Source organism: Anoplolepis gracilipes, chromosome 2 (assembly GCF_047496725.1).
Source record: "Anoplolepis gracilipes chromosome 2, ASM4749672v1, whole genome shotgun sequence".
In the NCBI taxonomy this organism is placed as follows: domain Eukaryota; kingdom Metazoa; phylum Arthropoda; class Insecta; order Hymenoptera; family Formicidae; genus Anoplolepis; species Anoplolepis gracilipes.
In genome coordinates this window covers 17,320,213-17,332,980 of record NC_132971.1, presented here as the reverse complement: position 1 = coordinate 17,332,980, position 12,768 = coordinate 17,320,213, and the positions used below count along the sequence as shown (strand labels likewise).

The 12,768-nt window shown below is 25.3% G+C and overlaps 1 long non-coding RNA gene across 1 annotated transcript; it reads right to left on the bottom strand.

Moving 5' to 3' along the window:
- Nucleotides 1-201: 201 nt before the first annotated feature.
- Nucleotides 202-11,248, bottom strand: LOC140663103 (uncharacterized). The gene is made up of 4 exons (XR_012046219.1): nt 11,184-11,248; nt 9,987-10,150; nt 2,451-2,692; nt 202-751 (listed from the first exon to the last, which is right to left on the bottom strand). It is a non-coding gene; the product is annotated as an uncharacterized lncRNA (long non-coding RNA).
- Between the last annotated feature and the right edge of the window lie 1,520 nt (nt 11,249-12,768).

Here is a 12,768-nt window from a genome sequence, read left to right as displayed (position 1 = left end):
TAACAAAACAATTTTTGTAATATTATTTTTCATATAAAATTAAATTACAGTGAAATCTCAGAACTGCATTTTACAATTTAAAAAGTGTTAGCACTATTTCGATTAATAAACTTTATGATATGTTTGCTGAAATCAACATTAAGATTAAACTATTTCAAGTTGCATTAGAACTAATCTATATTTTTCGTACATTATGCGCGTCTTGCATTGATCTTATTACTTGTCGTTGATGAGTAATCCGTTTTGCGAGAGAAAGCAACGTGTTGAAAGTTGTGCTTTCATGTTCAACGGAACGTCCGACGTATTCGCGAGATTTATCGGATTTTAACAGGGCTCATCTCAGACTGCTCCTTCTGCTACTACGAGCTGGAGTTCTCGCAAAGGACTAGTTCATCGTGCTCCTAATTTCGTTTGCCCCTGGCCGGGATTTCGGCGTACACGGTGACTTTAACCCGAGAATCCTTGAGATGCGCCGCGCTGTTCGTGATTTTTCCCATTTCCACGCCCAGAGAGCACTCTTTCCGGATCTTCCTCTCTTCTGCTGCCGGAACTTTCCGAGGTTTTCTTTCGCTTCCTTTTTCTCTCTCGCGAAAAGAAAAAGACGGGACGGCAAGATAAACTTTGCAGCGCCCAACCGCGAGTTTTCGTCGAAGCAGAAGGCAAAAGACGCTTCTTATGTATATTTTTTTTCTACACAAGTTCTGCGTGGATCGAATATTTTTGTGGCCAATTGTGATCGCGATCCTTCAATCTATTAAGAATGATTAGGCGAATGAATTATTAGCAAATATATTATTGTGAAATAAGTTTTAAAAGGCATAACGAACAAAATGCTTGAATTCAGTTTAGTTATATAATCTGAACAAAAGAGTATCTTGATAATAACAATTTTTCAGATTGAACTTCCGTCAAAATAAAACTTAATTGAGTCAAATAAAAGAATAAAAGTTTTTTTATTTATTTTGATTTTTGAAATTAAAATCAGAAATTTTCTTCATCTGTAATTTTGTCACTCATAATTATTAATGCCCAACATTTTTTTATTAAGAAATTTGTTAAATCAATAAAGTATAATAGGGCTTTAGAAAAAAATTAACGGAAATCTGAACAAGTACAGTCAAAATTAAAAAACAATAATAAAACCAACAGAAACTGAATAAATTAAGTTATATAAAATGAAAATGTTGAGAAAATCATAAAAACACAGAATATGCAAAAATTTACAATTATAAGTCATGTATAAAATTAACGGAAGTCGGAAAAACAAAAAGGATTACAAAAAAAAATAAAAATGCAAAAAACATAATAAAAAACGCATATAACAAAATAACATAACTATTAAATCAGTTTTAAGTATATTATAAAATCAAAAATATAAAAAAAGGATTTTTCGTGTAAAATTACTTTATTGTCACGCAAAGTCAACTTTGATACAGATTAATTTAAAAGAAACGAATAATCTTACATCAAGGAAACTGCTATAAAATTAATAACAGTCAAGAATGACGTCAAACACGTTTATTCCAGTATACTAGCCTGTCCTTATTAGCGACAGGCACTTAAATCACCCGGCACGTTTCTGAAAGTAAGTGCTCCGCATAAACCGATTACGGCGTAATACAGACCACCGCAGGATGAATTATATTTCATTTATGCGCGTTAGAATTAGCGACCATTAGTCAATATTATATCTTAATTAGCACGCGCCTTCCGTTACCCCGATTATGCCGAGCTTAATTCGACAGTTCTTGCGTAGCGGAAATATACGAGAAAGAGAAACGCGATAAATAGCAAGAGGTTTGCATGCAGCAACAGCGAATTTTCGCATTCTGCCGCAATTTACTGAAATATCCTGCATTTCATTCGAATAAATTCTGTCAATCCGTTCAATTCTGTTTCATTAGAATTTTATTTCGTCTAGAAAAGGCTTGCTACCAAATGACATTTCCCGCATTAATGTTTAATTAATTTTAACGTTAGAAGCGTTATTTTTATTTAATCTTTTATTTTTATATTTCACAAGTTATTTTTTGTAAGAGTTTTTTTCACATTCATAATTACTGAGTAAATTTTTTCTTTATTTGACACATTAGAATTGATAATAATTTGTATTCTTATTAAAACAATTTTCTCATTTAATATTTGCTCAGAAACAACATTATGACTCAAATTTGTATTTTTGAAACTAAATTCATTCTTTAACTTAACTAATGTTTGAGAGATTCTTTCTTTTTTTTCTTTCTTGTTTTTTTAAATTATTTTAGATTAAAAATTGTGATAAGATTCGACTCGTGCGAAATCTTTGAACGAGAACGTTTCTTTCGAAGTTTAAGTAGGATGTCGAAAAATCGTAAAATTACGAGAGTAATTATTTAAAGATTATGACGGCCGCAGGTACACGCCATTAATTCTTCCAATTTTCCTTCATTTCACTACAAGTTTCAAGTTACCTTCCTTTTTACGCGTCGCTTCTGCTTCGCCGCCACCATAGTTCTTATGTCATCTGAAGACCGTTAATTGGCAAGATTAACAGCCAGCGATGCGCAGTATAAAATAACGCCCAAGAAAACTATTCTGACAATATTTTTGCTCTCTTCTGAATCGATATCCAGAAAATAATTGTTTGCAAAGAACAGATGCAGTTTTTTGCTTTTTCATGTTTGAACGTACGATGTCCTCAATTGTTTTGCCACTGCACAGAAAATATTGCTTTCGTGATTGACTTTAACAAAGAGTCAATTGTGTAATGAAAGCTATAATCGGAACAATAAAGAATATAAAAATAAAGGAATAAATAATTCGAAGCAAAAAAAAACTAACTCAAACGTGTAAGATTTAAATTATCACTCAGATATCTAAAGAAATTAATAAAAACTAAAAATGGCTTCTGTTCTCTTTTCCAAATATGGATTAATGATTGATTTATGATTGATTTAGAAATGAGAACTACAAACATTTTAATAATTAAAAACGTGTGTTATTTTTAATTACTCCGGATCTATTTATGAAATGAAAAAATGATGAATAAACTTATAACTAAAAAATTACGTAGGCTGCGAAAAATAGAAAATATTATATATATATATATATATTATATATATATATATATATATATATATATATATATATATATAATATTTACCAAAAAAGAGTTAAGCACGTAACAAATATATCATTAAATCGCGAGAGTGAGAATGAATGCATTTTTTTAATTTGTCTCTGTAATTATTCAAATTGTAAATAGCAGCATAAGCTTAGCGAATGCTATGAAAGAATAAGAAGTAAAATCAACTTTTAACTCTCTTCAAATTTTTTTATTATCGCTTTAAAATTAAATTTCCCGAGAGATAATACAGTTTCTCGCTTATCTTAGCTTTCTCTCGAGAAATTTACAAGAAAGAAGTCTTAAGAAGAAACACTACGCAAAACATTATCACAATTTCAACAGAATCAACACAAAATCTCTTTTCTGTAGATACAGACTTCATGCATTTACTGCGAACTACTTACACTACTGAATCAACTCAAGAAATGATATAAAGTATAATTCTAAAAATTCTCAGATTTTTTATTTTTACCTTAGAAAAATTATATTACATGTTTGCATATATTGCAAAACCTAAATTAATCAAGATATTTCAGGAAGAATAATACATTATGTGTTATAAGATATTAATACCTAAAGATATTAATACCTTTTTAAATGATTATTAATAATGATTATTAAATAAATAATGTAATGATGCGCAGCAAGATAAATTGGATTTAGTAAAGATGGTGCGATATATGGTCTATGTATTTCTTTTTAATATATCTAACAATATTGAAGTTTTCTAATTAAGTGTACATAATGAGTAATCATGTTGTCTTGCTAGTGCGTCAATGGTAAAGTTCACTGTGAGCATGCATCTTCTGCTCAGTGCCTATCTGCATATAAACTGCACACACGATACAAACATGCCTGATTACTGTGCTCTGTTTACATATGACGAGAGAACTACTTTGATCCAAAAGCATTAATCTAGTATAACGGAATTAGCTTTTAGCAAAGGAATTGATCCGCTCGATATACGAACAGAGAATGCAATTACTTCTTGAAGCAAAAATCCAATTTGATAACTTAAAATAAAAGAAATACATATATCACTATCGTTGATAAAATCGAACATTAGAAAGAACATTAACTGAAATAAATTCATCTTAAAATTTTAATCATTTTTGAATATGCCATAATTTACAAACTAAAATTAACAAAAAAAACAAACAAAAATATAAAAAAAGAGACAAATAGAAAGAAAGAGAGAGAGAGAGAGAGAGAGAGAGAGAGAGAGAGAGAGAGAGAGAAAGAGAACTAATAAAGAGAGAACAGAAATAAAGAAAATATTTGTACGTAATTATGCATTTTTTATTTTTGAAATTTTTCTTTTAAGTTTCGTAAAAGAAATATGACCACAAGTTAAAAAAGTCCATACTTACAATTAGAAACAAATATTATTGTATTATTTTATTATATTTTTCTGTGTATAAATTGTATATTATAGAAGTAACTTTAACATTTACAGAGAAATTTGAACATTTCAGTTTTCATAAAATACATATAAGCTGTCCTTAAGAAAATTTCACGTATTACTACGAAGCTAGGCAAACTCAGACAGAAATATAATCATATAATCGCGTAGCGACGCATCGCAAATTACGCAAAATATGTATATTATGTCTTCGTCATTTCAAATACTTCATCTACGTTCTGATCACGTAAAAGGCAGACGGTCCCTTTCAAATTTCATCTGATGTCTAAAATGATTTATAGAATGTAATTAGAGACGGCTACTAAAAGAAGCGTGATAAAATATAAATGTGTAAGCCATGAAATATTTGTCGTAAAACATATTCCGTGCAGATAACAGACAACACGGAGAGTAACTAGGAAACAATTTGTAAACACGAGGAGGATATCTGATAAAAAAAAGTGTGTACGACGTAACTGTGAAATTTAAGTTATTTGACTTATACTTTTGTCACAATTTTGATAAAAACGTCATGAATTAAATTTCTTAAAATTAATTATGTATTAAGTTTTGATTTAGTTTTTAAATTTAAAAAAAAAACTTAATTTATCGTAATATAATTTATATAAGAGCTATAAGCACGAAAAAATACAATTCGTTTATTGTCGAAAAAATACTAGTCTCGTTTTGCATTTGCAAGTAGTCGAAATGTTAGAACGGCCCGACGACACGTAACCATAGTGTTTCGTTTCCTGTCACTGCAGTTAGGTATAAAATCATGGAGGCACATTAGGAGCTAATAAAAGACTACTATATTATCATTAAGCATGATTGCTACGTAGAAATGCGCAATTTTTGAGCACAAATTTCTCTCTTCGCTGTAACACGCAAATTTACATTAAGCGCAATAAGGATTGAAAATTCCGGGAAGCGAAATTCGAAAGATGCTATCTATCTCTAATTTCGTGTGATTTGTGTGCATGCAAAAGTATAAAAAATGAGTATATTTTGTAAAAATAAAGATATCAAGAATAAAATAATTTAGATGAATCGAAATAAATAAAACAGACGTTGACATAACTATAAGAGAATTAATAATAATATTTTATGAGCATAATAAGAAAGTCTCTAATAGATTGATATAAAAAAATATCTAATATTAATAATAAAAAATACATAATGTGGCATCTATATCTTTCATCATTGATCCGATTTATTTAAAAAAATTAAAACAATATAAAATAAAATATCCAATATTTCTTTTAAATGGCTGAAAATAAAAAATATAATTTAGGCAAGGGATAATACAAATTAAAATTTTAGAAATTGAAAGTTTATTGTGTATCTAACGAATCTTTCTAATATGAGGACCCAACATAAAATATAAGTATTACTATCAAGCTTGATTAATTTATGCTTGTTTCATGTAATCTGTGATTTTAATATTTTTTATAGTGCTTTAACATTTTTTTAGAGAAGAAAATATATAAAATTTTACTAGCTTTAACAAAACAGAGAATTTCTTTATTTCTATTTACGAGTACTGTAGACAATTCTACTGGTATTAGCTCTCTTTGTATTATAAGATTTTGAATCTGAAGAAGAGAGCACACTATCTCGAGCCACTCTCACGGTCGTTGAATTTTATGTTATTGGTATATACATCTAGCTAAGAGACTCAGAGTTTTTATTTCGAGTTAATCGTGTTTTCTACTGCATAACTATTCAAACATTTCCAAAGTTTGTGCGCGCTACAAAAGCGAAAACCTTAGAACCATTACCGCGATGTACAATATAATGTTTTTATTATCAACATACTTTTTTATTTCTTTTATGACGAGATCTAATATGGAGAGCATTGTAGAAATTGCAATGCAATATATGAGCAATAACTTTTGTTATGAAATACATAGTAACTCTTATTACTATTTTTTTTACTTTTTTTTCTTTTATATAATATTTTTCTCATTATGTGATAGTTTATCTATGTTACGAATATATCAACAACAGAGAAAATAATTGCTGTATTTTTTAATATATAATCACACTTCGTTCTGCATTAATTTCTCATCAAAATCGTCATTATTCAAATAAATTACAAATTCGCACATAAAAATAAGTTTTACGAAAAATTTCTTGGATTTGGTGAACATTAATATCAATTTTAACTTTCGGAAGTAGTTATAAAAGACGTTCAAATTGATCTAATAAAATTTTTGCAAACACATTTTTGCTTGTAAAATATATGTACATTAAAAAAGTCTGATTCTAATTTTGAGCAATATATATGCGAATTATGAGAGTGCATGTATACATACATGCAATATTTGTTATTTTCTTAAAATATAAATTAAATTAAACAAACAAATATTTTATCTTTTTTCGCAGCTAAATGCATTCATATATAATTTACATTTATTTATAAAAGAATATATATATCAATGTGTAATGAAAAAACATCTTCGGTTTATATTGAAAAGTAAAATTATTTTTATATAAGAATTATTTTATTTTTTCAGAGAATATCCTAATAATATATTTCTCTCTGTAAAATAATTTATAATAAATAAACAGTATATAAAAATTAGAAGAATCCATGTGTCAATAAATGTGGGTTATTTCTTGGATTTTTGGTGCAAAATAAAATTCTATAATGAGAAAACTTAATTATCTCTCCTTTTCTCTCCCAACAAATGAAAGCAGGAGAAATAATTAAAAAGAAGTCAGATATATATAATTCAGTTTATACGCTACACCTACACCAATACGTAATGCAATTACGGCAATACAATAATCGTCGAGAATAAATTTCTGCGTCGATAGCTGATTAATAATTAATATGAATAAAATTATGTATTATTAAATGTTTTAATGACGCTTTTAATTAATAGCTCGGTGCAATTAGTAATAATATACTGGCATACAATATCAATACAAAGCATGTTGAATTGACGGAAATTGTTCCGACAAAGTTTACTAGTAAATTTTAACAAACCTCTCTGTATTACAACAGTTTATAATAATTTACAACATTTTGTATAGAATCAAATTCATAAAATATATGATTACAAGTTTAAATATTTCCTTACTATGTATAATGCAATTTCCAAAAAATTGTATTTAAATAATAATATTTTCTTTTTTAGTGATATTTCTTGAAATATCTTATTTATAAATTAAATAAAATTATGTATATATTTAACTTCAAAGTTTTAGTAAATAGCAAATGTCAATTTATGAAATTATTTTTTGTTATCATTGTTATATTATATAATAGGGATATTAAGCATTAATCCTAAATATTAAATAATATAATGAGAAGAAAATATCCCATCCTTAATATATATATCTTACATGTTAAGAATATCTGAAACTATTCTACTCTCTTTAGAGGATTTTTCTCTTAAATTAAGAAGGATCTTTTGGCGCTTATTTTAAAGGAAGATGTTATAAGGATAAGTAAAATAGTCTAATTTTTTCGATGAAACAATTGACATTAATCCTGTCTCAAGTAATAATCTATCATTAATAATTAAACTAAATATAACATAATTATATATATGGTTACATAAAAAATATAAATATTTATTAAATGTGAGTCATGAAATAAAGCGCAAGCACTTTACTATTTTTGCAATATCTCTTTTGCACTTTCTAGCGTAATAATGCTGGCATCATTAATTTCTTTAGGCGAATAAGTTATATAACAAGTTATCAAAGCAAAAACCTTATAGATAAGTTATATCTTCCTTTAGTTCGGTAGAATTACTAGTTTGTAATGACAGAGCTGATAAAAAAAATGGAATAAGCTCGATCGATAATGCTTTTAGTATCTCTATATATGTACTTCATTTTCCAGAGGAGAAAGATATTAATAACTTTTTTACTAACTTTCTATCAAGATATTTTCTTGCACATTATTTATACATCTACAATATTTCACATATTGTTTGTGTTATTATACAACAATGACAAGCACGCAAAACCATATATTTAATAACAGTATAAAAGAGGGTAAAATGTGCTAATTTTTACCTAAAAAATGTAACATAAGTACGCCTTAAAGGGGGCAAAATAAATCACTTTTGAACACTTTCCTATAGGCTTAGACTAATAAAACGAGTATTTCTGTATTCAGTAGCTATAAACTATAAGAAAACATATGTAATTTAGGTTGCACTTTTTAGGCAAAAATCAAATCACATTTTACCCTCCTTTAGTAATAATATTAATAATATTAAATTATTTAATAAATTTTTTAATAATATTAAATTAACTCATTAATCTTACTGAAGAAAGTCATATTATTTTTTAAAGTTTAATGATAAATGAATAATACTAATTTAAATAAATTGCAGAATTTCTAATCTTTAAAAAGTAAATGTTTGAATCACAGACTTTTATCTGTGTATACATATATATTTATATATTTATCATATTACTTATCAGTTAAAGAAAATTATTATCAATGTTATATATCAATAATGTTTAGTTTCTAAAACATTTAAAAATAACTTACTTAACTTTAATATCTTATGTCTTTTTCATTATATTATATATATTCATGAAAATAGAATATTTTATTTTATGTCCATATTGTGCATAACAAGATATGCATTGTCTAAAATTGATAATTTAAAATTGAAGTCAAATTTAATAATGCATTTATTACACTTTAATAATATCTTGAAAATTTTAATTATATACTTAAATAATTATTAACCATTTATAAATCATTCATTTATAAATCAATTTGTAATAATATCAATGCAACTTTCAAATTAAATAATCATTTGTATTTTATCCTGCAAAATTAATAATTATTAATAATATTAATTTATAAACATAATTAATAAAGAGACAAAAATTATATATCTAACTACTGTGTATGTTGTGTCAATTATAAGACTCAACAATAATAGAATTAGATGAATATAAATATTTGAGTTAAATGACAATAAGTTAAATGAATATAAATATTTGAGTTAAGATGACAATAAATTTGTAATTTGGCACAAAGAAAGAGAGAGAAATCTTAATAAAATTCAGTTGTATAAAGTATGTGTCAAAATTAATAATTTTTTAAAATAGTTTTTCTTTTAAATATGCAGACATATATGTAATAGAGATATAAAAATATTCTATTATTAAAGAAAGTTTATTATATTAGCAAATTAATTATGGTCTAGAAATTAATTATATGAATAAATTAATTTATTAAAAGTAAAAGTGTATTATCAGTGAATTACTATTCCTAATTATAAAAATACACATTATTATTCTATCTTGTACAAGTTATGGAAAATAATATTCAATTATATACTCATATGTTTCCGTGTCACTTTTTGTGATTAATATCAAAACAGAAATAGAAATTGAAACAAAAACACAGACATTTACATTATTTTTAACATTATATATATAATTATAGAAATAGAGTAATCATCTATAGAGTTACAATATAAATTATTATCTTACTTGAAATCGTAAAAATAATAATGCATATTATTTGTATCATAAACTGCATCGTGATAATTTGTTGGAACTGTTTTCTTCTTAAAAAGTCTAACTGGAAGAGGTCGCAGCTTTTGTTACCCAAATAGTGATTATTATATCGTGATATCACATCAATTGTCTGAAATCTATAACGTAAATATTTTGAATATTGAAATCATAAAATATGACATCTTTAATAGCACAGTTCAACAAAATGATAAAAAGATTAAATGTGGTAACGATTAATGGTATTATGAATGATATTATCGAGAAAAGTATCAGACGATTAAAAAAATAATAAAATCTATATATATAATTAAGAAGATAAAATAAAATCAAAATTCGCAAAGAATCATCGATCTAAATTAATATATAAAATATAATATATATATAAATTAATAAATGCAGGTCAAAGTCAAAGCTAAAAAAGCTACGCAAATATTCGAGCGAGCAATAAATATATTCAATAAAAATAATTTCCAAATTACATGTCATGTTTCGATCCTTATTTTTAGGGTCATTCTCAGTAGAAGATGCAAACATATTATTAATCCGTTACATAATACCTATTAAATATCAAAACATTACTTATACATATCAAATCGGTTGCGAGTCAGTCAAAATGAAGATCAACATATAAGATTAAAGATATAAAATTAAAAATATAAACAGAATATATAATATAAATAAATAACGTAAATTTGTAAGAAGAAAAAGTCATGTTTAAACATTAGACCGTATAAAGAACCCAAAAAGAAAATCAACCTATAATAGTCTAAACATAAAAATTATAAACTAAATTATTCAATAAGCACAACGGTCGTGAGATGAAACCAAAATAACGAATTAAAATTGATAAAAAAATTTGATAAAAAGATTATTATTTTATGAAGTGATCATCCCACGCAACAACGCAACATCATATTATATAAGAATCGTGTGTTCAGTGTGTATTACTCTCTAAATAATGCCGAATGGTAAATAATTCCGAACAAAACGTGTTCGAAGGTACATTTCGATTTAAACAGTAACAATAATTTAATGATTAAGGACAAGTGTAATCAAATGGGAAGTACATTGCACAAAATCGTACAACATTATAACACTATGAGTAACTTAGCTTAAATTGAAAATAAATTATTAAATCTAAGGAATATTAATTATAAGTAAAATGAATACCTGAGAGAGTAACTACTATGATGTAAGCAATGATCAAAGAGAAATGTGCGTGCGAAACAGCAAACTGTTTGAAAATGATAGGAAAGAAAAACAAAGTAAAAGTACCAAAATAACACAAGAAAGAGGACAAACAGAGAAAAGGAAAGGCTGGAAAGAATTAAGAAAATAGAATAATTTGGTTTGAACCTATATTGTGTATATCAATATCGATAATAAATTTTTACTGCTATAAGTATTTGTCGTAATTAAATTGTTTTGTAACTTTCACTTAAAACTTAATAATAATATAAATGTGGTTAGATTATCAGAAAAGAAAATCAAAATATTTATATTTGCTATTTGTTACTGAACAAGATTATATCAACGAAAAAAATTTTGAATGCTGCAGTGTACAAAAATTATTTTACTCGAATTTGTAAATCAATAATTTAGTAAAACAGTAAAATTAATTTAAAAGAGAAATTTATTCATTACAAAAAATGCAACTCAATATTATTATATAAATTAAAACAATAATTATTTTTTATTATAAAGTAAAAAAATTTATACATTATATATATATATATATATATATATATTAAATTATTAATATTGTAAATAATATAAAATTATAACAAAATATCATTATAAAACATAAAATATTTATATCATATGTTGGATAAAAAATGTAATAAATAATATAAAAATGATGGCAACAAGCTTTGAAACAAAGAACATCATTCTTTATAAAGAACACGAATGTATAAATCATAGTGTTTACATACAACCAGCTTTTTATTATATCAGCTTTATTAGACTTGTATTTAATAATAATTAATATCAAACATTAAAATTTACAAAAAGAGATACTAAGGAAAATTCGATGACAACTGATATACTAAAGTGCTATTCATTTGATTTAAAAAATTAATGCTTCTCAATATCAATTTGATCGAATTGATTTTACCAAATGATTTGACCAGATGATATACGACAATGACGAATCCACATCTTGTAAGAAAGACACGTTCGAACTATTATAAAGTTATTGGTCCAGTTGTACGTATTTTATTGGTTATTGATTTCTGAATGATTTATATTATATATATATATATATATATATATATATATATATATATATATATATATATATATACATGTATGTATATACATGTATATATATAAAAATATTTATCGGTCATCATATCTTCTAAATCTCAACAAGAATCTTGAAATTATATATAGAGTCTATAATTAAGTTATTATTTAAATTAAAATAAATTTTGTGTGACAACAAAAGAGAAATATTAAAGTACGCTTCTCTTTTATGATGGATATAGATGTATACATTTATAAATTTTTAATTCTTTATATTTTTTTAATTAATATTTTTTAATTAATGTCCTTGGCGCTATATAATTGTGCAATAATTGCAAAATAAAAAATAATTTTTTTAACATAAAATTCTCTCACACAATATAGTATATATACGATAAAATCTGCAAATTACATATATGATTTCTAAATTATATTTTTAGATCTTCAAGTCACATACATAGAGAAGGGATTTTTTTCTAATTTTATGAAGCTTTTGTTTGTTATTTAG